Here is a 12,701-nt window from a genome sequence, read left to right as displayed (position 1 = left end):
CGCACCTTCACCAGTAGCTCAGGCAAATTGGGGTAGGTTTTGAGAAACCACTAAGTTTAAGATGTGGGCTAGGCATGGGATGTGTCTGAGCTTGCCAAGCTCCAAAGCCGCCATCAAGTTTACGGCCATTATCAGACACAACCATGCCTGGTTCTAGGTTGAGTGGCAAGAGCCACAGCTCAGTCTGGTCTCTTATCCCCTGCCACAGCTCTGCGGTGGTGTGCTGTTTGTCCCCTAAGCATATCATCTTCAGCTCGGCCTGTTGCCGCTTCCCCACTGCAGTGCTAGACTGCTTCCAGCTACCGACTGATGGCTGACTGGTGCTGTATGCGGATAATTCGGAGGTGGAAGTGGAGGAGGAGAAGTGGGGGTTGGAGCCACTAATGTAGGTGCTGGCGGAAACCCTGATCGATGTACCTGTGCCATCCCAGGATACGACTCGCTCCCGGTCTCCACAACATTCATCCAGTGTGCCGTCAGGGAAATGTAGTGTCCCTGGCCAAATGCACTTGTCCATGTGTCCATGTTGGTGTATGGTGGGCACGGCACACCTTGAAAAATAGTGGCGACTGGGTAGTGTGTAACGCGGGACTGCCACCGACATCAGGCTGCGGAAGGCCTCAGTGTCCACAAGCCTAAATGGCACACTTTACATTGGAGATGTGGCACAGCTTATGTCGCTGTCTGCAGCGGCCTAACTATTATACACTATTTAGCGCAGGATGCACTAAAAATAGATATTGCTGCCACACACAACAGTCCTTAGAAGGACTTTTGGGTCTGTAAAGTTTTTGCGCAGGTTGCGCTAAAAATAAATATTGCTGCTGCCACACACAATAGACCTTTTGGGTCTCTGAAAAGTTTTTCTAATAAAATGATTCCTATTTCACTCCCTACACTGTCTGTCCCTTCCTCAGCACAGCTCTTCCTGACTAAGAATGAGCCGAACATGCGTTCCGGCCAGCCAGTCACTGTAATGCCAGCAGCCAACACTGTATTACAGTGAGGGCAGTACTTACCTGCACGTCTATTGGCTGCCTAGCGGGGCGGAGACTCGAGCATTGCGCTCGAGCAAATGCGGTATTCGGCCGAATATCGCCATGTGCCGAGGATCGATATGCTCGAGCCAAACAGGTGTTCGGCCGAGCACGCTCGATCATCACTAGTGTTCACATCTCTGCTTTGTTTTTCATTGTTATCATCCGTCAGAAAAACAAATTTTTTTTTTTTTAAATAGATCCTTTATTGATCATATATTGTGCTGATTTTGCATCCATTTGTGTCAGTTCCATCAGAGAACCGTTACCTTTACGGGAGTCCTCAGAACTTTTTCTCCTGTCCAAATAATGGATCTCTGACAGAACGGACACCAACTGATGCAAAATAAGCACAACAGATGGTCATAATAATGGATCTGGTTTGTATTTTTCTCTTCATACTATACAAAGCACAGTGCCCTACATTATATAGTGGCATATATAGTATAGTCCCATCCGCGTGAATCGGACTGAGGCTACTTTCACACTAGTGTTTTCATTTCTGCTATTGAGATCCATCATAGGATCTCAATAGCGGATGAAAACACTTTAGCTTTGTCACTATTCATTGTCAATGGGGATAAAACTGTGTGGCAGGCGCAGCACTATGAAGTGCCTTTTGCGCTGTGGCATTAGAAGAATTTTGATTTCTCTGACTTTTAGTCTAACCAGACTGTCTGTTACTCTGTAATTCCTCTAGCGCCGTTCTATGGAAACAGTAGGTTTAAAGAGCACACCAAATGCTTGAAATAACTTCTTTATTAACTTCAACTTTTCTTTATATACCACTGCCGCCTCCGCAGCAGATAGTCCATGTACAAAACACGTGTTGAAAAGATTATCACAAAATGGTATGCATAGGATGGTGGTTCAACTGTTCAATCTTGTCATTCAACATAAAATGGTGGATATATTTCTCTCTTCAGTATCTGTACTGTCACTTTAAAGGGCTTCTATCACCCCACTAAAGTCATTTGTTTTGGGGGGGCTAGTTAAATTCCTTATACTGCGATATATGAAAATATAATGTTCTCACTTACTTTCCTTCAGCAGTTTCTTCTAAAAACGAACTTTTATAATATGTAAATTAGGTCTCTACCAGCAAGTAGGGCGTCTACTTGCTGGTAGCCGCCGCAAAAAAACGCCCCCCCCCCCTGTTGATTGACAGGGCCAGCCGCGATCTCCTCCTCCAGCCGGCCCTGTCAGCATTTCAAAAATCGCGCGCCTCTGTTCATTCGGCGCAGGCGCTCTGAGATGAGGAGGCTCGCCTCCTCAGCACTCCCTCAGTGTGCCTGCGCCGATGACATCACCGAAAGAGAAGACGTCATCGGTGCAGGCGCACTGAGGGAGATCTGAGGAGGCGAGCCTCCTCATCTCAGAGCGCCTGCGCCGAATGAACAGAGGCGTGCGATTTTTGAAATGCTGACAGGGCCAGCCGGAGGAGGAGATCGCGGCTGGCCCTGTCAATCAACAGGAGGAGGGGCGGTTTTTTACGGCGGCTACCAGCAAGTAGACGCCCTACTTGCTGGTAGAGACCTAATTTACATATTATAAAAGTTCGTTTTTAGAAGAAACTGCTGAAGGAAAGTAAGTGAGACCATTATATTTTCATATATCGCAGTATAAGGAATTTAACTAGCCCCCCAAAATAAAATGACTTTAGTGGGGTGACAGAAGCCCTTTAAGTTATTTGAGCACTTTATGATCTTTCTGAGAGGTATATCTGAAATTTAACAGTTCTACTGGCTAAACTTGGTTTGCAGTTTGCAGTAACTATTTGCAGATTGGTTGAGTATGATCTTGTATGGTTGCAATTTGTTTGTCACAGTTTACAACTGTAGCTTGCAATTTGTAGTTTGCAATTGGTGGAACTGTAAGTAAACACACATATAACTGGTTCAGTATACAGTTCTAATCACTATATTAACAGTATGAACATTATATAACTGTACTAAATACCTATTTTGGCCTCTTGCTCCCATAAAACTGGACTCTCAGTGGAGTGAATGTCTCTTCAGCTCCTGTCTCTGGTGAATAATAATTCTAGCAGCAGGAGCATATTATCTTTCGTCATGGCTATAGAAGACATAATGCAACCGGATCCGTTTATGACGGATACATACGGGTGGATTATTATAACGGAAGTGTTTTTGTAGATCCATGATGGATCCGCAAAAAACGCTAGTGTGAAAGTAGCCTGATCTGCATAAAGGGCATGTGACCAATGGCTGTGATGTCACAGGTCTAGAAAGAGGGCGAGTGCTGTGGGCTTTTCAAATAGCCTTTTCAGCACAGATCTGCAGATCACCACAACGTTTTTTGATTTATTTTTTTGTTATTTATTTACCTTTTTTTTTTTGTAATGCCATTACCTTTGAAAATACCGGACCTGATTGTAGTTATGGTAACATTCTGAATGGTCTGTTAATTAAAAGATGCATTATATGTCCTTTTGTTGTCATCAAATTCTGGGCAACACGCCAGGACAAAGAATCACACATACAGGAATGTCTCTATGATAATTACTAGAGATGAGCGAATCGAAGTTGATGAAGCAGAATTCGATCCGAATTTCAGGATATATTCAATTTGCACCGAATCTGAATTTCCTCACGCTTCGTGGTAACTAATCGCATTTGTTCCTAAAATGGCTGCTGCATGTGTTAGGACATGGAGCAAGGAACTCTGGGAACGAAGGACCACCCACAATGCCATATTAGATCAAATAAAATAGATAAAAAGGAAATTAAAACACCCCAAGAAAGTCTGTAATTTTCTCACTTCACCACACAACGGTTAATAGGCCCTTTTTTTTATTCCACTAATACAAGCCAAAGAAGGCTTTAGAACATATAACTGCACAGCTGAATGGAAAATAGGCCCTTACTTTTTTCCACTTATACACGCCACAAAAGGCTTTAAAACACATAACTGCACCGCTGAACGGCAAATAATATATATTATTTGTCACTAATACACGCCAAAAAGGGCTGTCATTTTCTCACTTCAGCACACAACGGCTAATAAGCCCTTTTTCCCCCACTAATACAAGCCAAAAAATGCTTTAGAACATATAACTGCACCGCACAAGGGCAAATAAGATGTAGAAATATTTCCTTGTAATAAACCCTGTTAATGCCTGTATCAAACAACACTTGCACCCCAATAACGAGAACCAGGATTCCCAACCGTCCAGAAATTTATGGAGAGTCTGTAAAAATAGGCAACTTTTTTTCTGTGTCTGTGAAATAAAAATTTAGATTTTTTTTTTTTTTAGGCTGGTGGTACATGACTAGATTATTTTGGTGGTAATTATCATCATTTTACAGCTCACAGTAAATGCTGGTAATGAGTTCTTATCAGTATATTGAGCTGTAAACGTGTATTACGTATAATCTTTATAATTTATTATGGTTTTCCAATTTGTTCATAATTTTTTTTGTCTGTCTGTGATTTCGGGATAAGTTGTCCAGAAAAAATAAAATTCGGGTTGGCAACCCTGTAGAAAACCCTTATACCTGTTTTCTTCCCTTCCCCCTCCCTCCTGCCGAGAGCTTATGCAAAATGCAATACGAGGAGTCGACAAATTGCTGAAAGAAGAAACTCCTCCCTGATTAAAAATAATAAAATCTATGACCCACATCCTGAGACATGATGAAAGTGAAGAGTAATAGAAAGTAATTGCCACCACCGATGAGATAGTTTGTGGTACTACTGATGCTATGACTGAATTTGTGTTTGTATTGTACTCCTAAGGTCTATTATTGGTCTTTGACTCAAGGCGGCCTGCGATTGCTGTAGTCATTTCACAGAGATATGCTTGCAGCCGGTGAACCATGCATGACTTCTTCTTGGTACAGAACACTTGAGCATATGTATAGTGATAGAAAGCCTTTATTATTATTATCATATTATAATTTTTAATATTATTTTTTTGAAAGCAACATTAATTCCATGATGCTGTAGATCATGAAGGGTTACACATAGATAATATAAAAAAAAAAAAAAAACAATAAACATAAAACTAATACCAGACTGGTACAGAGGGTGGAAGGACCCCGCCAGTGAGAACTTGCAATCTATAGGGTAGGGGTCAGCAACCTCCGGCACTTCAGGTGTTGTGAAACTACAAACCGGATTCCAGTTGGGACACTATACAAATCGTGAATAAAAACTGAATGCAATGATGTGGAGGTGCCAACTTCTAATATTTTATTCAGAATAGAACATAAATCACGGAACAAAAGTTTAAACTGAGAAAATGTACCATTTTAAGGGAAAAATATGTTGAATCAGAATTTCATGGTGTCAACAAATCCCCAAAAAGTTGGGACAAGGCCATTTTCACCACTGTGTGGCATCTCCCCTTCTTCTTACAACACTCAACAGACGTCTGGGGACCGAGGAGACCAGTTTCTCAAGTTTAGAAATAGGAATGGTCTCCCATTCTTGTCTAATGCAGGCCTCTAACTGTTCCATCGTCTTGGGCCTTCTTTGTTGCACCTTCCTCTTTATGATGCGCCAAATGTTCTCTATAGGTGAAAGATCTGGACTGCAGACTGGCCATTTCAGTGCCCGGATCCTTCTCCTACGCAGCCATGATGTTGTGATTGATGCAGAATGTGGTCTGGCATTATCTTGTTGAAAAATGCAGGGTCTTCCCTGAAAGAGATGACGTCTGGATGGGAGCAGATGTTGTTCTAGAACCTGAATATATTTTTCTGCATTGATGGTGCCTTTCCAGACATGCAAGCTGCCCATGCCACACGCACTCATGCCACCCCATACCATCAGAGATGCAGGCTTCTGAACTGAGCGTTGATAACAACTTGGGTTGTCCTTGTCCTCTTTGGTCCGGATGACATGGCGTCCCAGATTTCCAAAAATAACTTCGAATCGTGACTCGTCTGACCACAGAACAGTCTTCCATTTTGCCACACTCCATTTTAAATGATCCCTGGCCCAGTGAAAACGCCTGAGCTTGTGGATCTTGCTTAGAAATGGCGTCTTCTTTGCACTATAGAGTTTCAGCTGGCAACGGCGGATGGCACGGTGGATTGTGTTCACTGACAATGGTTTCTGGAAGTATTCCTGAGCCCATTCTGTGATTTCCTTTACAGTAGCATTCCTGTTTGTGGTGCAGTGTCGTTTAAGGGCCCGGAGATCACTGGCATCCAGTATGGTTTTACGGCCTTGACCCTTACGCACAGAGATTGTTCCAGATTCTCTGAATCTTCGGATGATGTTATGCACAGTTGATGATGATAGATGCAAAGTCTTTGCAATTTTTCGCTGGGTAACACCTTCCTGATATTGCTCCACTATCTTTCTGCGCAACATTGTGGGAATTGGTGATCCTCTACCCATCTTGGCTTCTGAGAGACACTGCCACTCTGAGAAGCTCTTTTTATACCCAATCATGTTGCCAATTGACCTAATTAGTGTTAATTGGTCTTCCAGCTCTTCGTTATGCTCAAATTTACTTTTTCCAGCCACTTATTGCTACTTGTCCGAACTTTTTGGGGATTTGTTGACACCGTGAAAATTTGAATCAACGTATTTTTCCTTTAAAATGATACATTTACTCGGATTAAACGTTTGATCTGTCATCTACGTTCTATTACAAATAAAATATTGACATTTGCCATCTCCACATCATTGCATTCAGTTTTTATTCACAATTTGTTTAGTGTCCCAACTTTTTTGGAATCCGGTTTGTACATCTCCCATCATGCACACTTGCTTGGCTGCTCTCTAAACTCCCACATAAGTGAAAAGAACATGCTGGGAGTTTTAGTTTCACAACAGCTGGAGTTCCGAAGGTTGCTGATCCCTGCTATAGGGGAAAGGGGGAGGAACACAGTAGGTGATGGTAGAAACCTCTCATCTGGCTGTGTGGTGGTAGCATGCTTATTGCAGGTAGTAGGCTTTCTTGAAATGGTGGGTTTTTCGGGTTACTTTTGAAGGTTTGGATGTTGGGGGAGAGTCTGATGTGTCGGGGTAGCAAGTTCCAGAATAGGGGAGAGGCACGTAAGAAATCTTGAGTTGTTACTCAACCCCAGTACTCAGAGACCACCTCCCGGTCAGGTTTTCAAGATTTCTTTAGTCTTGAGCAGGTGATATAATTAATTTCAAGGCTACAGGTATTCATTCTGTGCGATATTCTCAAATCATGACTGGCAGGTGGGCCTTGAGGACTGGAGTTGGGGAACTGTCATGGTGCGGTTCACTGTGACAGTTGTGTGCACTCCCCGTGTCTGCTTCTCTAGGCAGTTCTTGTCACTGTTGCTGTGTAGGCTGGCTGCAGGCTCTCTCGTGTACTGGCTGCTGGGTGACACCTGTGTATGCTGGTTGCTTGGGGCTGCGTGCTGGCTGCAGTGGTGTGTTTGTGAACTGTGGCCTGTGTTTGTGGCTTCCGTGTCTGCATCTCTGTGGTTCCTGTCTCTGGTGCTGTGCAGGCTGGCTGCATGAGCTTCGTGTACTGGCTGTGGTGTTCCCATGCATGCTGGTTCTGCGATGCGTGCTGGCTGCGGCCTTGAGTGTGAACAGGGACTGAGTTTTGGATTCACTTGTGATTGTATGTCCTGTGCTTCTTGTTAATCCTGGTTCTGATGGGGTCAGAGCCGGTTCTAAGTGAAATGGGGCCCTGGGGAGAAAAACCATAAGGGCCCCCCCCACACACACACACGACACTTGCTGACTTTAACATCCCCCGCATCACTACAGAAATACAGCACCCCGTACCTCTTACATCCAGTGACATCTCCTTTGATGTAGATGTTCTCTGTCCTTGTCTTCTCCTATCAGACCAGACCACATTTTGTCGCCCTTTTCCGTCTCTGCAGTGTGACAACACCAAAAAACATCTTACTTTACTACTTTTCCATCATCCTTCCATCTTCTGGACAAATCATCCTACTACCCCCAATACTGTGCCCCTGTGCTCCCCAATACTATACTGCAGAAACAGATAATACCCCTGATAATACTAGTACCACACAGAGCCCCCCATATAAAATACCCCTTCTTTTTGGTCTCAGTAGAAGCCCCCATAGTGCCCCATAACAATGCGCCAGTATAAAGTGCCTCTCTTCCACCCCCCATGTGCCAGTAACAAGTGCCTCTCCATGCCCCCCATGTGCCAGTAACAAGTGCCCAACCCCCCATGTGCCAGTAACAAGTGCCTCTCTTCCCCCCCTATTCGCCAGTATCAAGTGCCTCCCCCATGTGCCAGTATCAAGTGCCAAACCCCTCCCATGTGCCAGCATCAAGTGCCAAACTCCCCCCATGTGCCAGTATGAAATGCCAAACCCCCCCATGTGCCAGTATTAAGTGCCAAACCCCCCTCCATGTGCCAGTATCAAGTGCCAACCCCTGATGTGCCAGGATCAAGTGCCAAACCCCCAATGTGCCAGTATCAAGTGCCAACCCCCCCCCCCCCCCAATGTGGCACTAAAAGTCCGGTATTAAAAAAAAAAAAAAAAACTTATACTTACCTCCATCACACAGCGATGCAATGCAGGCCTCTTCCGGCCTATGTCCTGCGCTGTGCGGCTCAGGCGGTGCGATGACGTCATCGCGCCGCTTGCACCGGCCTCTGATAGGCTGCGGGCCTATGGAGATGAACGCTTCCACAATGGAAGCGTTCATCTCCCTGTGCCCTGCCGGTGTCGGGTGGTGGGCTTGGGGGCCCCTAAGGACTCGGGGGCCCAGGGGCAATTGCCACTCCTTGCCTCTATGGAAGCGCTGGCCCTGGATGGGGTTAACATTCCCTGGTCTTGGCCTGGGTGTGGCTTATCAGGTGCCCGTTTATCCAGCTATATCTATCTGTGAGCTGTGGGGCTTTGGTTCAGTCTATCTTCTGCCTTGCTGGGTGTAGCCCCCTTGCTGCTGACCCAGGGGGGTTTGCCATCTGCCCTTTTGTGTGGTGTTGCCTGGTAAAGTTTTGTTGTTGTTGCCTTGTCTGATCTTCTGTACCTGTCCTATGATGATGTTCATGTTGTTATCCTTGTCCATGCCTTGCCTGTTCTGTACCTGTTCTCTGTCTGGATCCACTCTGTTCCATCTCCAGCCTGGCAGTGCCTACTGCGTCTGATCTAGTCTGTTCCTTGTCTGTCCTGCGGTGCCTTACTGCTTCTGATCCTGTTCTATCTCCAGCCTGGCAGTGCCTACTGCTTCTGATCTAGTCTGTTCCTTGTCTGTCCTGCGGTGCCTCACTGCTTCTGTTCCTGTGTTTGTCCTGCCTTTGTGAGAGGGCTCCTGGGTTCTCTGGAGGGAGGATCTCTAGTCTGTGTGCAGCTCTGACTGTGACCGCCATGCTTCCACTCCGCTTGGGGTCCAGGCATCTGCTTCTGTGCTGGTTCCCGTTCGTCTTGTTGTCTGTTCCATGTCCTGTGTTTGCTTGGGTTCCAGTTCTGTTGTCTGTTCTGCTGGTGCTTGCACCAGCGTGGTTCCTTGCATGTAGGGGCCAAGTGTATCGGGACCTTCCTGGAGGTGCATCCCCACCACCAGGGGCTCTGTGAAGAACTGGCTTTCTGTCCTCTGGGTTTTGTCTCTGGTCTCCCGGTGCACTTGGTTCTGTGGTAGTGTTACCACTATTGCCTAGCCTGCTTTTCAGTACTGTCATGTTCATTTATTACATGTGTAATAAAGTATTCTGTTGGTCCCTGGTCTGAATCTTGCCTGTGTCCCGTTTGCATGACGTCCCGGAGGTCTGCCTTTGGGCGTCCAGCAAGTGACAGGAACACTCTTGTAGACGATTGTGTGAAGAACAGACGAGTGGAGAACAAAGACGGTCCTGTGAGGATAGGAGATTACTATTCGGGATAAATTTGGAAAGCAGATCAGGTCAATATACAACAGATAATAGGGTGGTGACTACGATTATCTTTTATTGCTTCAATGCATCTAAAAAAAATATAATGAAGTAAAGGCTTTTTTAATAAAAATGTCTTAGCAGTTTGTGCCTACGGCTCCTATACAGACCTATGTGTGTCTAGGGTTTCAGACTACAAACAAACCCTGCGTTGTCTGATTCAGCAGTCCTATAACACCCCCTTTCATTTGTGCCCCTACTTTGTGCTAATAGAAGTTAGCAGGAAATAGGGGGAAAAAGTATTACAGGACCACAGGATCAGACTACACAGGGCTTGTTTGTAGTCTGTAACCATGGAGAAACATGGTTCCCATAGTTGCAGACTTTAGAAAAGATTCACAAAGACTGGAGCATGAAACATCCTTACGGCCTAGTTCACACGACCGTATGGCTTTTATTGTTTTTTGCGGTCCGTTTTTCACGGATCCGTTGTTCCGTTTTTGAGTTCCGTTGTGTTTCCTTTCCGTTTTTACGTATGCCATGTACAGTATACAGTAATTACATAGAAAAAATTGGGCTGGCCATAACATTTTCAATAGATGGTTCAGAAAAAACGGAACGGAAACGGAAGACATACGGATGCGTTTTTTTTTGCGGACCCATTGACTTGAATGGAGCTACGACCCGTGATTTACGGCCAAATATAGGACAAGCTCTATCTTTCAACGGAAAAACGGAAATACGGAAACGGAATGCATACGGAACACATTCCGTTTTTTTTGCGGAACCATTGAAATGAATGGTTCCGTATACGGACCGTATACAGAACAAAAAAAAAAAACGTTTGTGTGAACTAGGCCTTAGATTGAGATGCACCAAATTTATTATAAGGCACAGGCCTCTTAAAGAGGTTGTCCCATGGAAGATATTCTAAATTTTTCAAACCAGCACCTTAGTCCGAATACTTTTGTAATTGCATATCATAAACATTTTTGTATAACTGCTGAGGATATAGATATGGAAATCTATCCATATAGTGCCACAAGCTGTTTGCTCTTTTTCTAAATTGTCTGACGAGCTCAATGAGGTTGATATACATGCTCAGTTCCATCCTTTAACTGCCACCAGCTGCAGCAGAAAGGACATGTCCCCTGAGAAAGGACACACCCCGTACGTTGTCAGCCTGAAATAAATCTAGCAGAGCCACCGGAGCAATGAATGCAGAGATCTCTGGCTCCATGTGAGGTACAGGGCAGGTTCTAAGTTTGATACAAAAGCGATGGTCATGTACTGCATGATTTTCATTTTTAATTTTAATCTTGGGATAACCTCTTTCATGAGTTGGGTGGGCCAAAAAAAATCTAATTTATGCCATAATGTACCAATGAAGAATCTGCCCCTATATGCCTGAAACACACAGAATGAAATTGACTTTTAAAAGTATTATGTACAGTATGTTAGCTTGATGTTCAGGGCTAATGGAGAGTAAATTCATATTATTATTATTATTATCATTATTATTATTTATTATAAATGTATTATTTATTTATTATTATTTTATTTCATATTCTTTCCATCCATACGAACCCTATCTCTGCCAGTTCATACATGCTACATGCCAACAGTACCAATTTTTGTTATACTTTCCCATGGACTGGACCACAAAGTAGGTGTGGTTTACAGTGATTGGTATTGAAAGCCACACCTGTTCCGTTAAGCCTGGCCCCTCTGAACAAATCGGGGAGGGCGTCTTAAAAATGAGATTCCAATATATAAAGGACAGACGTGAGGTTGATTGATTAATTTAGGAACATTTTGTCAAATTTTCTTGCAGTCTAGGAAACAGAAGGAATATGCTTCCCGTCGGTGGCTAGTGACCTCTATCTGCACTGATTGAAGTCTGCTATATTTCAGCCTCTTTTCATATCTCATGAAGATTTAGAACATGTAGTTCTGCAATGTTCCCTTCTTTAATCTGGTTAAATTACATAATTGTATTAGCCTTTTCTTATCAAATTGGATATAATCTTATCTTCACAAAGATCCTACTCTATAGAAGTTAGAGGAACCCAAGCCAAGACCTTTTCCTTCCTTAAATTGCACTTGCGTGGAGTGAAATCTCACTTGTCATTGTCTCTGCGTGTGCAAGCTTTTATCATCTACTCTCGCCATCTTTTCTCCTGTACCGGCCTGAAAAAGAAAATCCATTATAGAACCAGTGCTGCTTGATAAAAGAAAAGTCTAGACACTGAGGAGAACAATATGGCTAGCTTATTCTTCCTGTTAAACTTTAGATATGATGGCTTCTAATGCGAGAGACAGAGGTATAGAAAATATTTTTCTATTATACACAATTTAACGCACCCTTTTACAGCTACTCGAGCAAACTTCTTTGGCTGGCATGGAAAATTAGGATTACAAAACACGTATTCAAAATGTACCGGAGAGGGGAGGGAATGATAACCCTGGGACATGAAAGGCAATACCAGAACCAAAATAGAAGAAAATTTACAAAATATTGCTATTATTGTCAATATCCAGCTAAAAACCGAGACAGTGTAAAGGGACATTGTATTCTCCAAACAATCTCCCTAAAACATTACCATCTACTTTCTACACCAAGTCTTATTAAGGGCTTTTGCATACAGCCATAGTTTTGATTCGGATCTGATCCGCATTTTTTGTGGATCAGATACAGACCCATTCATCTTAAAGGGCTTCTGCCACCCCACAAAAGTCATTTTTCATTTTTGGGCTAATTAAAATCCTCATAGTGCGATTATTCAATATATAGTGCACTTTTATAATATGTTAATTACCTGGCTACCAGCAAGTAGGGCGGTTGCTTG

At 43.7% G+C, this 12,701-nt stretch overlaps 1 protein-coding gene across 1 annotated transcript in view; it reads left to right on the top strand.

Moving 5' to 3' along the window:
* Nucleotides 1–12,701, top strand: part of SYT9 (synaptotagmin 9) — a 159,819-nt gene that overhangs the window by 22,148 nt on the left and 124,970 nt on the right. The window lies entirely within an intron of this gene.

The sequence above is a fragment of the Bufo gargarizans genome, chromosome 10 (assembly GCF_014858855.1).
Source record: "Bufo gargarizans isolate SCDJY-AF-19 chromosome 10, ASM1485885v1, whole genome shotgun sequence".
Classification (NCBI taxonomy): Eukaryota; Metazoa; Chordata; class Amphibia; order Anura; family Bufonidae; genus Bufo; species Bufo gargarizans.
This window is presented reverse-complemented; position numbering and strand designations above follow the sequence as displayed.